The following is a 24,941-nucleotide window of genomic DNA, read 5'->3' as shown; positions in this document are numbered from 1 at the left end:
TAACCTATGCTAAGAACAACACACACACCCATGCCCGAGGGAGGACTCGAACCTCCGGCGGGAGGGGCTGCGCAGTCAGTGACATGGCGCCTCTAACCGTGCCGCCACTCTGCGCGGAGAACCTCTACCGATCGGATCGACGCGCCGATAGAGAAAATGGACTCATATGTCGGAGGACCGAAGTTCATAGTCCCGACTGGCCAACCAAATGGAAGTGCTTCATGACCTTCAAAAATCATTTCAGGGAATTCTGGGATGCTTGTGTAAGAAAGGGCATTGGCAATTATTTTCCGCATGCTTGCGTAGGCTGATCGTGTCCCCCGTGTGTAATGACGTCATCGACGTGTCGTAAAACTCTAAACATCTATCTTCTCCAGTACTCGCTTCGGCGGTACATATAGTAAAATTGGAACGATACAGAATAGAGAAGCGTGGCCCCTGCACGAGGATGACACGCGAAATCGTGAAGCGTTCCACTTCCCCCCCCCCCCCCTTTCCTTCTATTGCAGTTCTCCACTGACGTCTCATTGAGCAGCGTCTTCAGCGATGTCTCGATCGTCATTACTCATGGAGCGTCGACAATGGCTTTCACTTTTCCTCTGACAAAACCGTTTGTATGAATTTCTGGAAACGCAAATGCTTTCTTCCATCGTCTTTATCTTTCTTTCAAACCACGAAATTCCGAGGGCTCATGCTCGATAGGAAACTTTCTTGATTCTCCCACGTGTCTTACCTGGCCGCCCGGTCTCTCAGTGTCCTACGCGTCCCCAGAGGTACTTCCTGGGGGAGCGGATCGGACCACTCTCCTCAGTTTTTACCAGTCCCTTGTCCGTTCGAAACCCGACTATGGGTGTTTCGTTTATGCTTCTGCACGTCTGTCCATCTTACGAAGGTCTCAATACATTCCACCATCGTGTCAACCGTTTGACAGCTGGCGCCTTTTCCACTAGCCCAGTTCAGAGTCTGCATGCAGAAGCTGCCAAACTCTCGCTGTCATACCGGCGTGACTTCCTCCTCGGCATATATACATGCCGTTTGTCTGCCATGCCTGACCACCCGTCCTACGCCTCCTTCTTCGATAACTCCTATCAAAGCCAGTATGGGGCGCGTCCCTCTTCTCTGTTAACTCCTAGAGTTCGCTTTCGGCTCTCGCTCCAGCAGCTTAATTTCGCGCTACCTGCCAGTTTCCCGATCGGTGTGAACTCTTTACCACCTTGCCTTCGTGTAACGGCCCCTGTTCACCTTGGCCTTCATTAGCTTACTAAAGACACTACTCCAGCCTCGCTCTATCGCCGTAAGTTTCACAATCTTCGTACGGAACTTCGCGATAGTGCCTTTGTGTACACTGATGGCTCTCGGACTGACCGTGGTGTCGGGTGTGCCATTGTTATTGCCACCGAAGTTTTTCGGTATCGGCTTTCGAGACGCTGCTCAGTATTTACAACAGAGCTGTTGGCCCTGTATCAGGCCACGCAGTACATCCGGAGACACAGGCTTTTCAATTGCGTCTTCTGCTCCGACTCTCTCAGTGCCCTTCACAGCCTCTGTGCGCTGTACATCGTCCATCGCTTCGTACAACGGCTCCAGGAAAGATGTCACTCACTCTTGATGGAGCCACTGTGATTTTTATGTGGGTTCGTGGCCACGTCCTTCTGACGGGAAACGAAGCTGCTGACGCTGCTGCCAAGATTACGGTCCTGGTACCTCGGCCCGCTAGTTCTTCCATTCCCTCCGATGATGCCTGTGTTGTCGTCTGTCAGTAGGTGATGTCACTTTGCAGTCACCACTGGTTCTCCCTTCACGGGAACAAGCTCCGAGAAATTAAACCTCTCCCAGCAGCTTGGGCGATCTCCTCTCGCCGCGAGGAGATCATTTTAGCTAAGTTGCGTATTGGGCACTGTTTTTTTAACCATTGCCATTTGTTAAGTGGTGATCCCCCGCCACTTTGTGCTCATTGTCCTCAACCGTAGACAGTTCTCCATTTCGTGACGGAATGCTCCTTTTTTTAACCACTTACGTTCCAATTTATTTTTACCGTCTGCGTTGTCGGCCGTTTTAGCGATAGACGTGGGGGCTGTCGACCGTGTCTTACTGTTTACCTATCGTGTCAATATGGCGAAAGACATTTAATCTTTAGTTCAGGACCTCTGTTTCTCTATGGCGTATTTTATGGACCTTTCTCCAAGTACCTGTTTTTAGCTGTCTTTCCTTCCGTGAACGTGTAATCGCTTTTAACTACTTATTTTGTCTTCGTGTTCTGCGGTTGTGATGTGGGCGCGTATGAGCCCCTTTGTTTTTGCATTCTAAAAGAAAACAGAAAACGTCCATCTTCTCCGACGCTTCAAGCAAAAGTTCACTTCTGTCACCGAGAATCTTTTAAACAAAAGTCGAGCAATCGATACATATTATAAAAATGGATGCTTGTGTATGTGTATGTTCCACTTCTCCTCCTAAACCATTGATAGATTTCGACCAAACTTGGTACACATAACCCTTAGTATCAGACAACAACTGCCGTGGGGGTAGCAACCATCTATCTATCACAGTGCAGGAGATATGATGTCATAAACAGTGAGATGCATGAAAAACTACGCCATCATGCATGATGTTTCAATAAAACATTTATTCTTTACTACTACGACACTCCTGCAGTCGATTCAACTGAAGGAAACCCCTAACACGTGGCAGCGCTTTTGACAGCTTTCAACTGCGAAGCGCTAACGGTCGTAGGCGAGAACGATAGCCGTCTATAGAGCTACGAAGAGGCGGTGCCGGAGAAATGTTAACAAAACCGCGGTATACAGACGTGACGTAGCTGCGCCCAGCATACAAAAACCATCCGGAATCGTGTATCTTAATATGCATATTTTACTTACACATTCGTACATTACGTATATTTCTTTGTACGGCTGTTTCGTAATTTCAAAGGTGTTTTCACTAATGGATGGAAATGAAATTTTTTCCATACTTCACTACTAACACAATTCATTCTTTGTTTTCGTCTGTAATAGAAATTTGGCAAAATGAATATCCGGGCAGCTGCGGGTTTGTCTGCTATTTTGCTGATAAGAGCGTTTGTGCTCAAGTCCTCGTTTCTTTTATTTATTTATAGATTAATTTGTTCCATTCCTTCTTCTACTCTGATCCAGAGACAAAATAATTTGTGTATTACTGTTCCTGCCGTAGACTTTTCAGAGCCTTGCAGACGGAAGTTGCATTCTGTCTGGTGCGCTGTAGCTCATTCACCTCAGGGAGGAAACGAAATTGGCTGGCTCACCTTTGCCATCAAATCCCCGCAGAAATAGTAAGTTAAAAGTCCGAATTGAGTAACAGGTCAGATTGTATCAGAAACTGACAGGCTGTGCCATGCCCTCGATCTGCCAGCTGCCGAACGTGTGCGCTTTTATTAATAGCCAATAAGCTGCCGTATATAAGATGTCATTAAACGGAATGTTACTTCCAAGGTGGCCTTCCCGGCGAGTAGCACAGTATGACAACATAATACCCACGGCCATTCCGTCGGCGTTGACATGCCGGGTTAATTTTAGCACGATGACGCAAATAGGAAGAGATTGTCCGTAACAGGAGGGCACAGGAGATCACCTACTAACAACAAGATTCTATCGTGTCATCGTCAAAGTGAGAGTACATGTGCTTGCTCGAAGAGTGTGAAATAGTAATCACGACTTGTTTCACACAGTGTAAGGACTATATGGCCCGCCGTATGTCCATTACTTCCTGCAAGACCGCCACGAGAAAGAAATCGTGCCACAACCATATCCTCCGGCCTCGAGACTTTAGGGCCAAGAACAGCAGCCTTTCAAGAACTGGCAGTACTGCAGCTTGTAAGACGGCGTCGTGACGACTGTGAACAAGCAGTATGGCTTCGCTGGAGGGCACAATCAACACAGTCGCCAGGAAACAGCTTTGAAATCAGTTTTACGGATCTATCTTCCCACTGTCTCTATTAATACACAGTTAACAACAAAACGTAAACGAAGTACAGGCGTAACTAACTGTTATCTTTCCTTCCACTGTCATAACCAAGTCAGCTGAATAGCATACTTTTCTCTTTTTGTAGGTGACAGCAGCAGTCATGAATAATGGAACCAGAGAAACCACAATATTTTAAGCAGATATTCATTGTTAACTCTAAGTTGTAGCAGGTGTAATCGTATAAAGAAAGGAAGAAACGAAAGTAAATGTTTAACATCCCGGCAACGATAAGGTCATCAGACGAAGTACAAGCTCGGATTGAGGGAACAATAGGGAAGGAATTCGGCCATGCCCTTTTCATAGGAACTATCACGGCGTTTGTCTTAAGCGATTTAGAGAAACCATAGAGAACTTAAATCTGAATCACCGGAAAAGGATTTGAACAGTCTCGCTCCCAGCATCACCTCGGTCGATATACAAACCTGTATTAAGTTTTCTCTACATTTGAAGCATTTCGATCTCGTTTGCTTTTCTTGTTTCCTGCTTACTCAGTGGCCAAGTATGACAGACACTCACTCCTCGTAGATTTATTAACGTTTTATTTCTGTGGCTTTATGCCCTTCCAATTGCAATAACAGCACCTTAATCTAAAATGGGAGGAAATGTTGCTTACGGCTATATAGTGTGAATCCACCTCAACCAATAAAATTTCAGATGTTGTTCAGGGATATTTACCGAAAATTTTTGGTATGAGGGACACGTCGTCTCCGATTGTTCGTTTCAGAGTGCAAATGCAATTATTATTCACTTGGGTAGTTATCTCAATTATCTTTGTAATGACCCCATGCTCACCCTCAGAGGGTGGTCCATACTCCATATCATGCAGAATAATGGAGGACTTCGTGGGATAGGACATTGGGGACATCAGTTTTCTGGAAGTACGCTGACGACGCATTTTCTGTCTGGCCACACGGACGTGTTTCTCTCCGATTTTTCGACCACTTCATCTGGTTTAATCCCAGCCTTATGTTTTCCATGGTGGTTAAAAGTGATGGGAAGTGTCCCCTGTAGGGTGTCATGTTTTAAAAAACCTTATGGTACTCTAGGGCTCCGTGTTCATCGAAAGTCGACAGATACGGACCGATATCTGCATGCTAGGAGTTTTCAGCCACCGTACAAACGCAGTGGTGTCCTTAGAACTCTAACACGCAAAACACACGCTGCATCCGATGCGTTTAACGTAATACAGAAATTTTCACACCTGTCCTTTGAGTGAGAATGGATACTCTGACAAGCAGATTCGTCGAGATAGGGAGTTTGGATTGAATAATCCGAAAGGGACGGAAATCGGTAGATGTGATGCACCAGTTAAGGTCGTTTGGAGCATTATGGGCAGGGCCCTCCACCCACCTCGGGATTTTCACGATTTAACGATCGGAAAGAATTTGGGGCAATATTCCTCAGGAGGAAATCCAACATCTCTCTCAATCAGTGCCAAACCTAACGTAGACCAACACGTTACTGACTTGCTCAATTTCTGAAGCTCTTTCTCTTGAGTTGGTCATTAAATTTTTCTAAAATTGTATTTCTTTTTTTTTTTTTTTCTGTGCACTACGATCGCATCCACCGATTTTCGTCCTGTTCGTATAATTTCTTGTGTTGGTGCTTTTTTTGTGTTGTAGGTATTAAGGAAGTGCTCCATCCACCTTCTAAGATTAGGGAACTATTAGGCCCCGTCGTGGTTGATTTGGGACATTTTGGCATATACGAAATTTCTTGTCGATGTGTAAGCGTTTCACAGGCCGATATATTCACGCAGGGCAGGTGCGTTGATGTTCGACATCGCACGAGGCTACAATAAACTGAAAAATAGGCGACCGCAGAGCTCTATTTAAACGAAGGACAGGGGGAAAATCGGTCGGGGCCCCGATAGTTGCCGGTACGTCCGGTTTTTGGTATGTTCTAAGGAGTCAATTGAAATTACGTTGACAGACAATTTGGTTAATAGAGGCAAGGATTTTCCTATTAGCACGATGTGGAACCCTGTATTATCCTGTACGAAAGCACAACTTTATTTGGTGCGGCCGGCGCGTGTGTTAGTGGACGGTCTTTGATTGCGATATATCGTTGGCGCTGGTGTCTACTACGGGCACCGGTACAGGCCAGTCTTAGGGCAGCACCGTTGGTGCACGATTCCTTCCCCATTTTTACGGAACGGGAACCTCTATAGGACGACGGTTTCCAGTCTTGAAATCAGTTTTCAGCAGGACTCAGCAGCAGCATCAGATCTTCTCAAGGTGGCAGATGGATGTATGGCCGTTATATGAGTCATGTATCACCCAGGTACCCTATGGATAACCAACAATGCGAATAATCCACATCCGGGTAATCAGGAGCTTATGCTAGTTACATTCTTACAGTTATGTAAACTGAGGTCCTCATCTACATCTACATCTACATCTACACGGATACTCTGCATATCACATTCAAATGCCTGGCAGAGGGTTCATTGAACTACCTTCACAATTCTCTATTATTCCAATCTCGTATACCGCGCGGAAAGAATGAACACCTATATCTTTCCGTACGAGCTCTGATTTCCGTTATTTTATCGTGGTGATCATTCCACCCTATGTAGGTCGGTGTCAACAAAATATTTTCGCATTCGGAGGAGAAAATTGGTGATTGGAATTCCGTGCGAAGATTCCGTCGCAACGAAAAACGCCTTTTTTAAATTATTTCCAGCCCAAATCCTGTATCATTTCTGTGACACTCTCTCCCATATTTCGCGATAATACAAAACGTGCTGCCTTTCTTTGAACTTTTTCGATGTACTCCGTCAGTCGTATCTGGTAAGGATCTCACACCGCACAGCAGTATTCTAAAAGACGACGGACAAGCGTAGTGTAGGCAGTCTCCTTAGTAGGCCTGTCTCATTTTCTAAGTGCCCTGCCAATAAAACGCAGCCTTTGGTTAGCCATCCCCACAACATTTTCTACGTCTTCCTTCCAATTTAAATTGTTCGTAATTGTAAAACCTAGGTATTTAGTTGAATTTACGGCTTTTAGATTAGACTGATTTATCGTGTAACCGAAGTTTAACGAGTTCCTTTTAGCACTCATGTGGATGACCTGACACTTTTCGTTATTTAGCGACAACTGCTACTTTTCGCACCATTCAGATACTTTTTTCTAAATCGTTTTGCAGTTTGTTTTGATTTCCGATGGGTTTATTAGTCGATAAACGACAGCATCATCTGCAAACAACCGAAGACGGCTGCTCAGATTGGCTCCCAAATCGCTTATATAGATAAGGAACAGCAAAGGGCTTATAACACTACCTTGGGGAACGCCAGAAATCACTTGTGTTATACTCGGTGACTTTCCGTCAGTTACAAAGAACTGTGACCTCTCTGACAGGACCTCAAATCCAGTCACATAACTGAGACGGTATTCCATAAGCACGCAATTTCACTACAAACCGCTTGTGTGGTACAGTGTCAAAAGCCTTCCGGAAATCCAGGAATACGGAGTCGATCTGAAATTCCTTGTCAATAGAACTCAGCACTTCATGTGAATAAAGAGCTAGTTGTGTTTCACAGGAACGATGTTTACTAAACCCATGTTGACTGTGTGTCAGTAGACCGTTTCCTTTTCTTCTCTTCATGAGTACGCAACAATTGTTATTGTTGTTGTGGTCTTCAGTCCAGAGACTGGTTTGATTCATCTCTCCATGCTGCTCTACCCTCCGCAAGCTTCTTCATCTCCCAGTACCTACTTAGACCTACATCCTTCTGAATCTGCTTAGTGTATTCATCTCTTGGTCTCCCTCTACGATTTTTACCCTCCACGCTGCCCTCCAATGCTAAATTTGTGATCCCTTGATGCCTCAAAACATATCCTACCAACCGGTCCCTTCTTTTTGTCAAGTTTTGCCACAAACTCCTCTTCTCCCCAATCCTATTCATTACCTGCTCATTAGATATGTGATCTACCCATCTAATCTTCAGCATTCTTCTGTAGCAGCACATTTCGAAAGCTCCTATTCTCGTCTTGTCCAAACTATTTATGGTTCATGTTTCACTTCCGTACATGGCTACACTCCATACAAATACATTCAGAAACGACTTCCTGACACTTAAATCTATACTCGATGTAAACAAATTTCTCATCCTCACAAATTCTCTCCTTGCCATTGCCAGTCTACATTTTATATCCTCTCTACTTCGACCATCATCAGTTTTTTTACTCCCCAAATAGCAAAACTTCTTTACTACTTTAAGTGTCTCATTTCCTAATCTAATTCCGTCAGCACCACCCGACTTAATTCGACTACATTCCATTATCTTCGTTTTGCTTTTGTTGATGTTCATCTTATACCCTCCTTTCAAGACACTGTCCATTCCGTTCAACTGATCTTCCAAGTCCTTTGCTGTGTCTGACAGAATTACAATGTCATCGGCGAACCTCAAAGTTTTTATTTCTTCTCCATGGATTTTAATACCTACTCCGAACTTTTCTTTTGTTTCCTTTACTGCTTGCTCAATATACAGATTGAATAGCATCGGGGAGAGGCTACAACCCTGTCTCACTCCCTTCCCAACCACTGCTTCCCCTTCATGCCCCTCGACTCTTATAACTGCCATCTGGTTTCTGTACAAATTGTGAATAGCCTTTCGCTCCCTGTATTTTACCCCTGCCACCTTTGGAATTTGAAAGAGAGTATTCCAATCAACATTGTCAAAAGCTTTCTCTAAGTCTACAAATGCTAGAAACGTAGGTTTGCCTTTCCTTAATCTTTCTTCTAAGATAAGTCGTAAGGTTAGTATTGCCTCACGTGTTCCAACATTTCTACGGAATCCAAACTGATCTTCCCCGAGGTCGGCTTCTACCAGTTTTTCCATTGGTCTGTAAAGAATTCGCGTTAGTATTTTGCAGCTGTGACTAAAGCTGCATGCCCTCGGCAAAAATTACGGCTGTAGTTCCCCATTGCTTTCAATTGTTAGGCAGTGATTAACACATCGCCTACCGACAACTGTCGTTTCTCTGTTCCTCGAGCGTTAAGCGGCGACAGCAGACGGGGGCCGGCTCTTCTCACGCTATGATATACACTCCTGGAAATGGAAAAAAGAACACATTGACACCGGTGTGTCAGACCCACCATACTTGCTCCGGACACTGCGAGAGGGCTGTACAAGCAATGATCACACGCACGGCACAGCGGACACACCAGGAACCGCGGTGTTGGCCGTCGAATGGCGCTAGCTGCGCAGCATTTGTGCACCGCCGCCGTCAGTGTCAGCCAGTTTGCCGTGGCATACGGAGCTCCATCGCAGTCTTTAACACTGGTAGCATGCCGCGACAGCGTGGACGTGAACCGTATGTGCAGTTGACGGACTTTGAGCGAGGGCGTATAGTGGGCATGCGGGAGGCCGGGTGGACGTACCGCCGAATTGCTCAACACGTGGGGCGTGAGGTCTCCACAGTACATCGATGTTGTCGCCAGTGGTAGGCGGAAGGTGCACGTGCCCGTCGACCTGGGACCGGACCGCAGCGAACCACGGATGCACGCCAAGACCGTAGGATGCTACGCAGTGCCGTAGGGGACCGCACCGCCACTTCCCAGCAAATTAGGGACACTGTTGCTCCTGGGGTATCGGCGAGGACCATTCGCAACCGTCTCCATGAAGCTGGGGTACGGTCCCGCACACCGTTAGGCTGTCTTCCGCTCACGCCCCAACATCGTGCAGCCCGCCTCCAGTGGTGTCGCGACAGGCGTGAATGGAGGGACGAATGGAGACGTGTCGTCTTCAGCGATGAGAGTCGCTTCTGCCTTGGTGCCAATGATGGTCGTATGCGTGTTTGGCGCCGTGCAGGTGAGCGCCACAATCAGGACTGCATACGACCGAGGCACACAGGGCCAACACCCGGCATCATGGTGTGGGGAGCGATCTCCTACACTGGCCGTACACCACTGGTGATCGTCGAGGGGACACTGAATAGTGCACGGTACATCCAAACCGTCATCGGACCCATCGTTCTACCATTCCTAGACCGGCAAGGGAACTTGCTGTTCCAACAGGACAATGCACGTCCGCATGTATCCCGTGCCACCCAACGTGCTCTAGAAGGTGTAAGTCAACTGCCCTGGCCAGCAAGATCTCCGGATCTGTCCCCCATTGAGCATGTTTGGGACTGGATGAAGCGTCGTCTCACGCGGTCTGCACGTCCAGCACGAACGCTGGTCCAACTGAGGCGCCAGGTGGAAATGGCATGGCAAGCCGTTCCACAGGACTACATCCAGCATCTCTACGATCGTCTCCATGGGAGAATAGCAGCCTGCATTGCTGCGAAAGGTGGATATACACTGTACTAGTGCCGACATTGTGCATGCTCTGTTGCCTGTGTCTATGTGCCTGTGGTTCTGTCAGTGTGATCATGTGATGTATCTGACCCCAGGAATGTGTCAATAAAGTTTCCCCTTCCTGGGACAATGAATTCACGGTGTTCTTATTTCAATTTCCAGGAGTGTATTTTGCGGCAGTTGCGGTGGGCTGGGCCCGCGCGGCTTCGCACTTGTGGCCCCTCTAATCGGCTGCGGCTGCGGCCGGTTTATTGTCGCGAAGCCGTAGAGCGCCGCGGCGAGGCGAGGCGAGGCGCCGCAATTGCTGTCCTTGCCTGCGGTTAAGCGGATCACTCGCCCAGATTGCCGCGCAGGCGGCCACACCGCGCCGCGACCGCCAATTACGACGGCCGCGCGTGCGCAGTTCTGCCCTTCCTACTCTGGCTAGTACATCCGTAGCAACATCCCACGGAATTAGCACTGCGTCTGGGGAAGCGCGAACGGCAGCGTAACATCAGTCTAAGGATGAAGATAGCCATGTCCTGTATTGCCGGCTCGCTGCTTGTTTACTGGTAGTGTCCTTGTTAGACACGTGATAACGTTCTCGGTTTTAAAATAAGTGGCTGGCGATGTAGCGATAGACATAGTTGAGCCCAACCTATATCTGCAATCTAACTTTACTCGAGAATACTGACAGAGCATAGGAAGATTTCAGTACAAACAAGACAGACACGGTAGATAACATTCCTTCACAATTTCTAAAATCATTGTGCCAAGTGGCAAGCAAACGATTATCAAAATTAGTGTGTACAATCTATGAAACTTGTGACATATAATCAGAGTATCGTTATTATGTCATGGATATAATCCCTAAGATAACAAGAGCAGATAAATGCTATCCTAACAGTTAGCACATTCAAGTTGCTAACAAGAATCAATACACATAAAAATGCATGTACGTATGTGTGTGTGTATGAATGTATGTTCCACATCTCCTCCTAAACCACTTGACCGATTTTAACGAAATTGGGTACACTTAAACCTCACTGTCAGTCAAAAGAAGCTGTGTGGGTAGGAACCATCCACCTCTGAAGGAGGTGTGGTTGGGGTGAAAAAGAAGCGTAGCTTCAAATGGCTCTGAGCACTATGGGACTTAACATCTATGATCATCAGTCCCCTAGAACTTAGAACTACTTAAACCTAACTAACCTAAGGACATCACACAACACCCAGTCATCACGAGGTAGAGAAAATCCCTGACCCCGCCGGCAATCGAACCCGGGAACCGGGCGCGGGAAGCGAGAACGCTACCGCACGACCATGAGATGCGGACGAAGCGTAGCTAGCGACACGTGAATTCCCAGACTTTATTCACCCAGTATTTGAGAATGAGAGTACTTGGCGAATTGCAACAAACTTTAAACATAACTTGAAATTTTCATGAAATTTTTTTCTCCTTGGCAACCCTTACCAAATGATGAAAGGAAAAAAGTTCACCGCTTACTACTTTTCCGCTGTTCATACAGTAAAAGTACCGCACCGGACATGACGTTATAATATATTACTTCTTTATGACTAACTGCATACGCGATACATTTTGCAGACACTATGCACATACAGCATTGAATGTAACTGCAAAATTATATCATTGTAGGACACGTAATTCGGGAGATATGATGTCATAAACAATCAGATGGGTGAAAAACTTCCTTGCTACTAATTCTATTCGCAATAAACTTCGCATACAGTATCCACGCATGACGCCGCATTTACCTACAAATGTAAGGCACATAGCACATAGTTCAGGAGATGGTTCAAAATGGTTCAAATGGTTCTGAGCACTATGGGACTTAACTTCTGAGGTCATCAGTCCCCTAGAACTTAGAACTACTTAAACCTAACTAACCTAAGGACATCACACCCATCCATGCCCGAGGCAGGATTCGAACCTGTGACCGTAGCGGTCGCACGGTTCCAGACTGAACCGCCTAGAAACGCTCGGCAACCGCGGGAACAAAATAAAGGTTAAGAAGTGGGATCAAAATTCAGTGCGAAACTGTATCAAAATAAAATTCGCAGTTGACATTGCTATCCTCAGTAAGTGTGAGGAATAGTGAAATGAAATGTCCAGTGGGCGCAGAATATGGATTGAGAGTAATCGAAAGAAAGAATAAATTAATAAGGTGTAGTAGTAATGGGGTTAGAGGAAAAACTTACATCAAAACTGGAGGCCAAGCAGTAGACGAAGTGAAGTAATTCTCTTACTTTAGAAGCAAATTAACGCATGACGTACCAAGCAAGGAGTATGTAAGAAGCAGATTGGTACAGGCAAAGAGGGCATTTCTCGCAAAAGGAAGTGTACTGGTATCAAACGTAGACCTTGACTTGAGGAAGAACTTTATGAGCACAGGCAGTGAGTGATAGCGATTCACTTACTGTGAAAAAACCGGAAAAGAGGACAACAAAAGTGTTTGAGCTTTCCTGTTAGGTTCCTGAAAATCAAGTTTATTGACAAGATAAGATACGAGGTTTTTCACAGAATCGGCGACGAAAAGAATGTGTGGAAAACACTGATTACAAAAAGGGATTGAATGACAGAACTTGTGTTAAGACGTGAGCCACTAACTTCTATAGTATCAGAGGCAGCTGTAGCGAACACAAACTGTAGGCGAAGATAGAGATCGAAACATACACAACAAATAATGGACACTGACTGCAAATGCTACTTTAAGATGAAGAGGTTGGCCCAGGAGAGGATAACTTCCTGAAAAGGAAGTTAACTCAAAACAGAAATTTAAAAAAAAAAAGATCGGGCAGCGATTTGATATTAGAAGTCGTCTCTGATATTTTATTATGTACGTTTTTCCAATCAAATTGTGGACAAATCTGCTTGGGCGTTTCGTCTCGAAATCCATTTGCAGGTAGGGCCTGAGCACATGGACCCAGGACTGCTGCGCGTATTGAAAGTGGAAGGCTGTAAAATCAACATCCAGCAGTCAGTTGTCAATTTGCGTGGGAGTGTTTTATTAATTATTATTATTGTTGTTATTATTATTATTATTGCTTTCTGTATGAAGGTTGGCGAATAGAAAATGACGTTAATGATGCGTTTTCAACAGAAATCATGGAACATTTGCGCAGTTACGTAGTCGACAAGTAGCATGTTTTACCCAGCCACATGCAATTACTGAAGTGCTTCCGAATTTCTTAAACATTTAATATGTTTGCTGTTGAAACCAGACAGGTACAGCCCGAAGCCGAATTCTAAAGACGTCGCACACCACATAAGCGACCACCAGCAGAAAAAATATCATAATGTATATGGATTCTCTAAATTACAATCAACATTCGATCAACACAGTCGTCTTAGCAAAGCGCAGTTTTATGGCTCTTTAACTACGCCGACTAGTGTAGAAGAATGAAGAGAATCGTATTCCGCCCCACACAATGAAACAGAAACATTAATACACTGAGTACATCTAGGAAATATCTTGTTCCAGTCGTTTATTAGAAACTAATGTCTTTGCGTGGTGACGTAAACAGTCCGTTCTCATAGTCCATGTTGCTGAGGTCTCAGGATCCCTATTCTGCTAAAGGACTTTGATGATAGTTACTTGAAGATCTACTTCTCGCTTCGTTGATGTAGAATTCTTCGTAGCAAGTAATATCCGGAAGTGCTTTGCTATCCAATGGTGTTCAGACTACAATAAAAATACGAAAAATAATAAAATCCCATTTATATCGCCCATTATAAATGATAAAAGCTTTTCATATATCACATGCTTGATTAAGAGATGGTCTACAGCCTATGCACGGTGTCAATATACACCATAGAGCGAGAACAATTAATTCCGTCTGACCGTACCATAGAGGCAAGGAGTAAAAAATAACATTAGTCCAAGTATCTTCATTTGTTCCCAATCAAGATAAATCTGATTTTTGCAAGTATCTCTGGGGAAATACTACTTTTGCAGCTGAAGACCGCTTTAGTTACGTCTGCGACCAATATGCGTTTAATGAAAGATTACCGAAGGCTATCGGCCAAGAGAACTGGCAATGTGGTTTACTTGCTGGACTAGTATTTGAGGGTGGAAATGTTAAATCCACCTCTAACCGTCCCAAGAGAACTGGCAATGTGGTTTACTTGCTGGACTAGTATTTGATGGTGGAAATGTTAAATCCACCTCTAACCGTCCTGATTTAGGCCTTTCGTGATTTTTCTAAATCACTTCAACCTCATGTAAAGATATTTCTTCACACAAGGCCATTGTCGGTCTTTTATTGTTTAGTTCAAAATGGCTCTGAGCACTATGGGACTTAACATCTGTGGTCATCAGTCCCCTAGAACGTAGAACTAATTAAACCTAACTAACCTAAGGACATCACACACATCCATGCCCGAGGAAGCATTCGAACCTGCGACCGTAGGGGTCGCACGGTTCCGGACTGAAGCGCCTAGAACCGCTCGGCCACACCGGCCGGCTATTGTTTAGTCTCTAAGCAAATCGCTGCCTAGTTCGTAAATGACAACTAAACATCTGTTACTATGTCCAGAATGACAGTGACAAGTATAAAATAGCCATTTTAAATAAGCAAATAAAATTACTTTAGCATTTTCGGTAATGAAGTGTCATGGCTTTCCCAACTACGTTCTAAGATTAGTATTCCTTTGCTGCCTATATATTTTCATCAACAAAAGCAAAACAAGGATAATGGAATGTAGTCGAATTAAGTCGGGTGATGCTGAGGGAATTAGATTGGGAAATGAGATTCTTAAAGTAGTAAAGGAGTTTTGCTATTTGGGGAGCAAAATAACTGCTGATGGTCGAAGTAGAGAGGATATGAAATGTAGACTGGCAATGGCAAGGAAAGCGTTTCTGACGAAGAGAAACTTGTTAACATCGAGTATAGATTTAAGTATCAGGAAGTAGTTTCTGAAAGTATTTGTATGGAGTGTAGCCATGTATGGAAGTGAAACATGGACGATAAATAGTTTAGACAAGAAGAGAATAGAAGCTTTTGAAATGTGGTGCTACAGAAGAATGCTGAAGATTAGATGGGTAGATCACATAACTAATGAGGAGGTACTGAATAGGATTGGGGAGAAGAGGAGTTTGTGGCAAAACTTGATAAGAAGAAGGGACCGGTTGGTAGGACATGTTCTGAGGCATCAAAGGGTCACAAATTTAGCATTGGAGGGCAGCGTGGAGGGTAAAACCCGTAGAGGGAGACCAAGAGACGAATACACTAAGCAGATTCAGAAGGATGTAGGCTGCAGTAGGTACTGGGAGATGAAGAAGCTTGCGGAGGATAGAGTAGCATGGAGAGCTGCATCAAACCAGTCTCAGGACTGAAGACCACAACAACAACAACAACAATATTTTCATGTCTACCATATTTTTATCACAGCGAATTTTAAATACTCTGTCTCCCTTAACATTTCTCCAACTCCTACACCGTTGATTCTGCTCGTGCTTTGTTTTAGAAGCCAGGACGGTTCACAGTTTTCTGTCCTTTTATGACGGATTTATAAACAAAGAGTGATGACTGAGCTGAAAAACAATTTCTTATTACCAGAAGTTTGCTGTACCATAAGTATTAGTTATTAGCACTTAACAGTTTTATAGTGCATGCCGTACTGGCGGAAAGAACGTTGTGCATATTTTGTTGGCATACCCGCGGAGAGGCCGCAGAGAGTGCGCTCCGCCGCTTCTGACAGGTAACTAACTGCATTTTGTCGTGTTCCAGGTGAGTGGCTGCCTGATCGCGGCCGCGGCTGCCCTGAGTAGGAAACCTGAAATTAGTTTAGCGCCGCGCCGCTGACGCACCGCGCTGCCGGCGGGTCGCCTACACAACAGCGGTCTGTATTCTCCGAATTTCCAAGTGTCTGTCTACTTGTAAACTCCCAAGTAACAGCGCCGAGACAGAATAATTTACTGCAGCTGAAAACATTTCCTTACACTCTTTAGACGTCATATAATATGCAACAGAAGAGACTTCTGGGCGAAATGTTTTATTTCCACAGAGTCTCGAGTGGGTACATATTTTTATTTTTTATTATCTTCGTCGGTATGTAATTCTTACTGCTGAAGGAAACGTAGGTACGCAACCCATTATTCGTAACTGGCAGGAGCGTGGTTCAATCGCTATCCAGCTACCATGGTTAAGGCTTTGCGTGGTTCCGCCTATCGGTCTGAATAGTTCCTCTGACGTAACCACTTCCTCGTCTGCTTAATGACTGGTATGCGATAGGACATCTCCCTCTTATATCTCGTACGCTCTTCATTTTTCCCTGGCGACTCCTCTCCTCTCCTCTTCACCAACTCACCTTCCTCATTCTTCGACTGACTCGTGAATCCCCCCACCCCGAGGTCATTACTCCCCACTGGATTTCTTGTAATGGCGCTATTGTAGCGGAAACATTACCTCTTCCCCCCACCCCCCTCCCCAACCACGATTATCCGTGTAAGACATTCCTGAAACTTTGTCTCGCTCGTACTGAAAACGAAACTGATGGAGATCGGACAGATCAGCAGAAGTCGGTCGTTTATTAGTCATGAAATTCTACATTTAACTCCTGCTTTGAATTAATTGTTTTGTTTACCATTGACGAAAAGTATTCGAGTGTGCCCATTGGTCCTACAATGATACAGTGCTGCGCCTGTGAAAAGAGTGAATGTCATATTATCACCATCATCTGAATCCCATACTATCACGTGTAATGTAACACACAGATATTTTGAACTTAACTGTCCCAGCTGCACCTCGTCATACACCTTGACGATATGGGTAGCAACGAGAACTTTACGGACACATACCTGTACATTTTTCGTTCCCACCCATATCACCAAGGCGTATGACAAAGTACAGCTGGAAGAGTTAAGTTCAAAATATCAGTGTATTGCATTACAATTGGTTGTATGGAAATGAGCTGATGGTGTTTAGAGCGCTGGGAAACATTTCAATATCCCACTAAGATGCACTTCGCACTGTAACACACCAAATAAGTCGCACACATATGGGCATATTATCTGCATCAGGAACTTCCTCAGGATAATGACATATGATTCTCGTTGTCTCACTATTGAAGACGTTGCAGAGCTGAACTCGTATGCGGGAGAAGCAGGGTTGAGATCTCCATCTGTACTGTCGATTAATTATTGTCCCATTATCCTCGTATTCTACATCAACTTAGTTCTGGAGAACATTTCAGTGAATTGGAACGCGTATCGACAAATTAGGGGAAGACATTGACAAGTATTCACTACAGTCGACTAATTTTTTTCTGATTTTTCAGTCTAACCCCTTTAGTTCGCAGTAAATGATGGAGTCGCACAAGTGGTTAAGTTATGGGAACTATATTGAGAATATGTGCGTTTGGTTCTTCTAAAGTGAAAACTTAGGGTATCTTCTAACTTTAGTATTCTCAGGCGTGTGACGTGAGATGTTTCTCGACAAGCGTTTATGTACTTCAACGACTGCGACGTCAATCCCAAGGATAACATAGCTGTTTTCAAACAATAGTAAGCTGTGCAGAGCTGTTGGAAGCTTAGTAGAGAGTTTGAAGAGCATTTCCAGATGACATGTTGCTTGCACATAGGTTTTCAAATTCATTAGTTCCTGTTATAACCAATAATTTCATATTCAACGCCGCTAGTAGTTAGACATCGTACTGTAGCGGCTTACTTAGTAGCTGCCACACCATACGCTCACTTGGTTCAGTTTTGGTTTTTCATCATTATCAATATCAGTAATAATGATTATTAAGACTCACAGTATAAAATAACTATCATAACAATAACAGTAGTGACAGTAATGGGTACGTTTGGTGGCAAGACTCTTTGCACGTGGGGTATTAAGCGCGTTTACGGTACATTTGAAGTACTCCGTGTGGTCTGTCACTGACACGGTGACCGGTCCTACACGTCGTCATCGATTCCGTCAAAATTTATGGTGTATGCTGGACTTGGTCAGAAACGAAACTGACGGAAGTGGGAGCGCCAGGTATACATGAGCGTTTAGAAAAAATAGCATTTCTCGCTCGGGTACGGCAATGCATGGGCCATAGTCTTAGTTTACATCGAGCGGTAGGCGCAGCGGGAAGAGTAGAGAACGGTAATGTGCGGGAGTGGGGTCGAGTCCTCATTTGCAAATTTGCTTTTGTTTTCGATTTGTCCGTTACTTACACGGCAAATTAATACACTCCAAGGCAAAAATACGAGTCACCACGAAGGAATAATCCGAATGGGACGGAAATCGGTAGTTGTGACGAATATGTTCAGACAAACAAATGATTACGGTTTCAGAATAATTGGATGATTTATTCGAAAGAAAGAGAGTCACAAATTGAGCAAGTCAATAACGCGTTGATCCACCTCTGGCCCCTAAGCAAGCAGTTATTCGACTTTAAATTGCCTGATAGAGTTTTTGGATGTCCTCCTGAGGAATATTGTGCCAAATTCTGTCCAATTGGCGCTTTACATCGTCAAATTCCCGAGCTGGTTCGAGGACCCTACCCCTAATGCTCCAAACGTTCTGATTTGAGGAGAGATACAGTGGCCTTGCTGGCCAAGATGCCAAAATAGGGTTTGGCAACCACGAAGACAACAGTAGAAACTCTTACCGTCTGTGGGCGGGCATTATCTTGCTGAAATGTAAGCCCAGGATAGCTTGCCTTGAAGGGCAACAAAACATGGCGTAGAATATCGACAGCATGCCACTGTCTGTAAAGGTGCACGGATGACAACCAAATGGGTTCTGCTATGAAAGGAAATGGCACCCCATATAATCGCATATGGTTGTCTGGCCGTATGGTGGGTGACAGATTGGTATCCAACCACTGTCCGAGGTATCTCCAGAGGTGTCTTCGCTGGTCATCTGGGCTAAGTTCGAAGCAGGACTCTTCACTGAAGACAATTCTACTATAATCAGTGAGAGGCCAGGTCGAAGACGTGTTGGAGGTGCCCCAAACAGCGGTTGTATACCAACCTGACTGTCGGCTGCCTTATGGAGCCACTACCAGGAGCGATGGTATCAGGCTCCATTCCATTTCGTAGCAGAATCTCTTTGGTTGTCATCCGCAGCACTCATACAGCACAGCGGTACGTCGACGATGTTGTGCGACCCGTTTTGTTGCCATTTATTGTAAGCCATCCTGGGCTTATAGTGTCTCCGTGCCTGCCAAACCCTACCTTGGCCAGGAATCTCTCCCCAGTTGAGAACGTTTGCAGTATTACGGGCAGGGCCCTCCATCCAGCTCGGGATTTTGACGATCTTCCGCGAAAACTGGGCCGAATTTGGCACTGTATCCCTCAGGAGGATATCCAACAACACCAATCAATGCCAAGACGAATAACTGTTTGCATAAGGATCAGATGTAGACGAACGCGTTATTGACTTGCTGAATTTATGAAGCTCTACTCCTGAATAAATCGTGTAGTTTTTCTCTGAAAATGTACGTAAAAGGCCGTGCGGTTAAAGGCGCTGCAGTCTGGAACCGCAAGACCGCTACGGTCGCAGGTTCGAATCCTGCCTCGGGCATGGATGTTTGTGATGTCCTTAGGTTAGTTGGGTTTAACTAGTTCTAAGTTCTAGGGGACTAATGACCTCAGCAGTTGAGTCCCATAGTGCTCAGAGCCATTTTTTTGTACGTAAAAGGGGAGGGCAAACAAATCTACAGTTGTACGACGAGATTTTTCATGCTGCAGGATTGCCATGGCACAGTATTAAAGTGATACCCTCCTACCAACCCTACCGCCCCCCCCCCCCCTCCCCAAAAATGTGCTCCGTTAGCGCAGCCCTGCGATGTCCATTTTAATTGTCAGGTCAAGAATTTTATCAAAAAGCTTCAAATTTCATCAAGAGAGAAAAATAAACCACATCCCTAGAAGACAGCATCACAATACATTCGATTGTACATTACCATCTATTCTCGCCAATATTTGGCGAAATGATGCGTTTCACATTGGTGTCAAGTCATATTGCGCGATGAGGGATAACGTTTTATGAATGTAAACCATGATTGTTGTTCTACAGAAACCTTCGCGCAACCATGGAATCGCATGAATTCGTCTGTGCAAGATGCCGAGGAAGTTACCACTTCCCTTGTTTTTAAAATTAATATCATCCCAGCACATGTAAATCATCAACCGTAAAATAACACAAATACCTAATTTTGTATATAAAGTTCTCGTGTACGCCTTACAGTCCCTTCCTGGAAATTTATTTGTAAACCCAAATTTTGCTTTGCCTTCTCTTCTTACGACTTTTCTGAAAATATTAATAAATACAATATGATGAGCGTTATTTAGGTTGCAGGGTGAGTAAAGTAAAAATTAAAATAATTCGATCCCACGACCTTCAATTTACCCTTCAGTGCGCTTTCCGCTCCGCCAACCGCTGCCGGAAATCTCGCTTATGTAACTAGCTCATGTCTCGCCCGACCCGCGCCCGAAATGCTATTTTTTTTATAAACGCGTGGCCATCTGGAGTTCCTACTTCTGTCACTTTCATTTCTGGCCAAGTTCCGTACCTTAAATTTGGACGAAACAGGCGATGACGAGTACATGAGATCCTCTTGTGAGTCGTATCCGCCTCAGACAGTGATTCTCACTGGAATAAATTACCTCCCATCGACTGCGTCTGTGAAGTACCCGAGGTGTATGGAATGTTACTTTCTCCTTCGAACCTGCACTGCGATTACCGTTAAGCCACCTTGTGAATTCCAGGTGCGCAGCTCAGCGACGTTGTAAAATGTTACAGACGCCCACCGTTTCCCTGTCTGAAGCCCAACTTTTTGTCTGAATCGTTGTTCATGCTTCTTTCTGTTTCCGCTTCTTCTCGTCCTGTCGAGGAATACTTCAAGAGGTAGAGCACAACGGTCAACACCCGGACATTTGCTTGAGTGGTTTAGTGGCCGTTCTCCTGCCCTCTTGCTTAGATCCTAGAATCAGTCCACCGAAAGAGTTACGGTGCCTTGTAGAAAGGCACACTCTTCATGAAATTGTATTTTTAGCATTACCTGTAGTTCGCTACTGACCTTCCTACCAGTCCTTGATGACTATCATCTTCTGCAAAAATACCTTCGTTTAAAGCTGTCGCTTACGTAGCGTGAGACTAGATTGTCAAATTTGGAAACCAAGTAAGATTGCAGTTACGGAGGAGAGTTGTAGGAGGCTCTCGACAGATGGCTCTGTGATTTCTCGCTGTCTTCTCAAGTGCACTTTTTTGATTGCATCTTTAGGATGCAACATAATCAACGATGATTTTCGGTAGGAGTAGCGCTTAAACACTCGTCCGGCTGTCGTGCTGCAGGTTTTCCAGAGTTTCTCTAGATTACTCTTTGCAAATGCTGAGACATTCTTTAGATTGTGATTCATTCTTTCAATTATTTCGTCTCTAAAGGCGTTGCTGTCGATTAGACATATAACTGTCAGAGGCTCAATCATCTACATGGAATTCAGCACTGCGGACAACATTTTCATCGCGAAGGGCATTTTGAAGACCATTCTGAAGGCAGCAAATACCTACGAGTATTTAGTTCGCATAATACGTAGCTTATGCCTCGTAAAATAGTTTGTGGTCTGGTAACAGAAGTACGTAGTGTGACAAAAGAAAAAATACCTACGTTACTAAGAAACTGCTTGAGTTGCACAACTGCTGTATGACCTTAAACTGTATCCTTGCGCCATGAAAAGAGCTGTCTTAAGTTGTCACCTCAGCGGCAGCAGGCGTCCAAACTGCAGACATGTTCTTGCGCTACGCCGGAAGACAAAGGCGGTAGTCCTCATGGAAAATGGCATGCATAATTATTTTTAGCTTTGGAAAGGACGAATGCCCCAAAGGGTGTCTCTCTGTAAGGGACAACATCTAATTCAACATAACAGACGGAAGTAAATCAGTTTGGAGTCGATGATTGGTTTGCATATTACATAGTTTTACTAGGAACGAATTGGAGGTGATGTAGAATGTAGATGAAATTGCATAACAGGGTTTTGTAGCTGAAAAAGTGAGGAATAATATAGTGATTGGAATACTGAATAAAATCAACCTGCTTTCAGAAAACGTAGTGGTATCGAGTAAGGTCCATTGGCGATCCCTCTGTTGAGCGATTTGAGTTGCTTTTCTGTCCCATGGTCACTTTTTTTTGTATCAACCGTTTTACTAAAAGCACTTCCTTAAAACTGGATAACAAATGATAAACAAAATGTGTTGGTTACAAACTGTGAGGAAAAGGAATTGTAACAACAGCTATCGCAGCTACATTGGAAGGGCAGAAAAAAAAAAGAAATCAAAGAAGAAAATATTGGATGAACTGTAAAGAGGAAGATACCAGGCTACGAAGGAGTTAGACTGGAAACAGGATCAGATGGAGACAGCAATTGTGTCAGGAATCTGCCAATAAGCAGAACATTTTTTGATGATCATTATTGCTTTTACACTGTACACACATAACAAATAAAATTTCGTTAGTCGCTATTCTTCCTGGTGTTGTAATTTTAATAGCTAGCAGTGTTTGCACTGTGGGGAACAGTTTATGGCAGGGGCGGCCAAGATTTCGGCAGGCGGGCCGTGCCCAGGTACAAGTGCGAAAGTGCTCAGCCTCTCTGCACATTTCCCCCACCGCCATGCCACTCTGACTATGAGGAGGGGGAAGAGGAGATAACTGCGAACGCGCGTTTTTTAATGACAGCGGAGCCGCACTTCATACGACTTGGTTTTTTATTTCACCCTTGTCAGCAACATAGCTCAAATTTTCAGTATTATTTAATTATTTTTGGCGCACTGAAGACATAATATAAATTTTATTTGGTACACACTATCGGCATACAGACAAACGCAGGCAATTTTACACAGGTTTGTTTATAAATAAATAAACCTTCTGCTACCAGTCACGATTTTTCTTTATTTTACTTTTTGCACGACGCGTTTCGAGAAATGATTCCCATTTTCAAGTGCGTTTTTTGTGTATATTAAGCCATTTCTTTTGATGTTGTCAGTGTGTGTGAGCCTGCTTCATTTCGTTGACTTTTACTGTAAAACATAAGAAACTCACGATTTTTTAGTTGGGTATCAATTCTTACTAACTTCACAAAAGGAATTGATACCCAACTAAAAATCGCGAGTTTCTTATGTACTGCAGTAAAAGTCAACGAAATGAAGCAGACTCACATACACTGACAACATCAAAAGAAATGGCTTAATACACACAAAAAACGCACTTGAAAATGGGAATTACTTCTCGAAAAGCGTCGTGCGAAAAGAAAATAAAGGAAAATCGTGACTGGTAGCAGAAGATTTATTTAAGTATATGCAAATCTATTGTTTCTACAGTCGCAGTCTTTCAAAAACCATTTATAATGGGTCAAGTCAGAATTTCACGGAGTTTCGCACTCAGGTCGCAACGTAATCGTGACTTATTTAGTATCATGATCGAAAAAAGGTCTTTCATACAAATAAGTCAATCGTAATATTGTAGCAATTTTGCAGTCTCATTACATATGAGTAACAATTTTTTTGTCCTGCATTGCGAATTAAATCTTTAAATTCCTTCTGCGTGGCATTGTAATATGCACTGTCCATCGCTTATGCGTCCCGACAAGTCTCATCTCTGTCTTCTATCATTCCCATTCATTTTAAAGAATTCGATAAGCCGCTAGAGTGCCTCCTTTTGTGCGAACAGCCACTGGACCTGTGAACGACCTTCATACTACGAACAAATATCGAAGAGTAAAGAATACTGACACCACGATTCAGCCGAACTCTGAGAGTTGTGGTGACCGAAAGTGCCGCACCGCAATGCCAAATGAAATGTCGCTATGTTCCGGGTACTTCCGAGAAGGACCGAACAAAGCTGAGTGACAGGCCGGGCCGCACACGCTGCACGTCCGGAGTTTGGCACGCCGTGGCCGGCCGTAGTTTATGGCGTCTGACAGAGGTGACATCTCGTGTTACGTTGCGGGGGGCGTGAGAGCGCGGTCCGCTGCCTGCCGGACGGGATGCAGCGGCGTGCGGCGCGGCGTCGCGCAGACTCGGCCAGATGGCCGCCGGCTGCCATCTCACGTTCAAGGTCGCAGCGGCGAGCCGCAGACCGCAGCAGGGCGCCCGGACGTCCGCTGCCGAGTCGGCACTCAGCTGGCGGCGCGACGCGCTCTCAGCGCCGACTGCCAACTTCCTGTCCGCCGCACGCAAAACGCATTTTTTTCTCTCTCTCTCTCTCTGAACTTCGTAACGTAAGTGGCTTACTAACTCCGTAGCACCAACCGCAATGCATGAAAGCGTATATTTCGGTGACAGATACCTCACAACATACAGGCTGACGCACGAAATGTGTTACCAATTGTTTCTTTCACAATTTACGACGCAAATTAGATATCCCCCTGGGATCTCTACAGCAGCACCAGCAGAGCTTGGAAAAACAAATGAGTTACGAAATGACGTGTAATTCACGATACTGCCGCTAGGAGACTAGTAAGCAGCAATGGCTGACAATGGAAGACTGACGACACAGCAACGATCGGCAATTGTGTTACTTTTTCATGAAACGAAAAGCCTTGTTGTGACTCCGAGGCGTTTTCGACAACAGTTTAACACAAGATGGGTCCCTTGCAAGAAGACCATCCACAGGTTGTACGATAAATTTGTACAGGAAGGAACAGTATTGC

The 24,941-nt window shown here is 44.6% G+C and overlaps 1 protein-coding gene and 1 non-coding gene across 2 annotated transcripts in view; both read left to right on the top strand.

Annotated features, from left to right (window-relative positions):
• LOC126412128 (uncharacterized) overlaps positions 1–24,941 on the top strand; it is a 377,521-nt gene that overhangs the window by 108,340 nt on the left and 244,240 nt on the right. The window lies entirely within an intron of this gene.
• LOC126424531 (U6 spliceosomal RNA) lies at positions 377–483 on the top strand. The gene has a single exon (XR_007576180.1). It is a non-coding gene; the product is annotated as a U6 spliceosomal RNA (small nuclear RNA).

Source organism: Schistocerca serialis, chromosome 1 (assembly GCF_023864345.2).
Source record: "Schistocerca serialis cubense isolate TAMUIC-IGC-003099 chromosome 1, iqSchSeri2.2, whole genome shotgun sequence".
NCBI classification, from domain to species: Eukaryota; Metazoa; Arthropoda; class Insecta; order Orthoptera; family Acrididae; genus Schistocerca; species Schistocerca serialis.
Note: the sequence above shows the minus strand (reverse complement) of the source record. Positions and strands in the feature narration are given on the sequence as shown.